Source organism: Buceros rhinoceros, unplaced genomic scaffold, assembly GCF_000710305.1.
Source record: "Buceros rhinoceros silvestris isolate BGI_N320 unplaced genomic scaffold, ASM71030v1 scaffold11907, whole genome shotgun sequence".
Classification (NCBI taxonomy): Eukaryota; Metazoa; Chordata; class Aves; order Bucerotiformes; family Bucerotidae; genus Buceros; species Buceros rhinoceros.
In genome coordinates this window covers 28,826-29,131 of record NW_010421619.1, presented here as the reverse complement: position 1 = coordinate 29,131, position 306 = coordinate 28,826, and the positions used below count along the sequence as shown (strand labels likewise).

General features: G+C 46.7%; 1 protein-coding gene across 1 annotated transcript in view; it reads right to left on the bottom strand.

The window, feature by feature from the left end:
* Positions 1–306, bottom strand: part of LOC104496598 (transmembrane protein 110-like) — a gene marked incomplete at its 5' end in the record, with an annotated part of 21,848 nt that overhangs the window by 7,975 nt on the left and 13,567 nt on the right. The window lies entirely within an intron of this gene.

The window sequence follows — 306 nt, the reverse complement described above, 5'->3', positions numbered from 1 at the left end:
TGTTTTGAGATTTCTGTTCAAACTGGTTGCCTTCTTATATCAGAAGTCTCCTAGCTAGGGTTCTGCAGCCTTTGCTTTAGCCCAGCTCTTAGAACGATGACATGGGCTATTTCTTTAGCCTAGCTGCCAAACATGGGATTTTGTACAGATCAAGACATAAGCGCTGCTAGTCTTTCAGTTTAAGTACCCATGACAGCTGGTGGGACTTTCCTTGGCTCTTTGGAGCCTGGCTACAAAGTAAGGACACCAGCCATGAGTGATAAGCACGGAGAAGAATCCAGCAGCATCTCTGGATCTAGCAGCGCC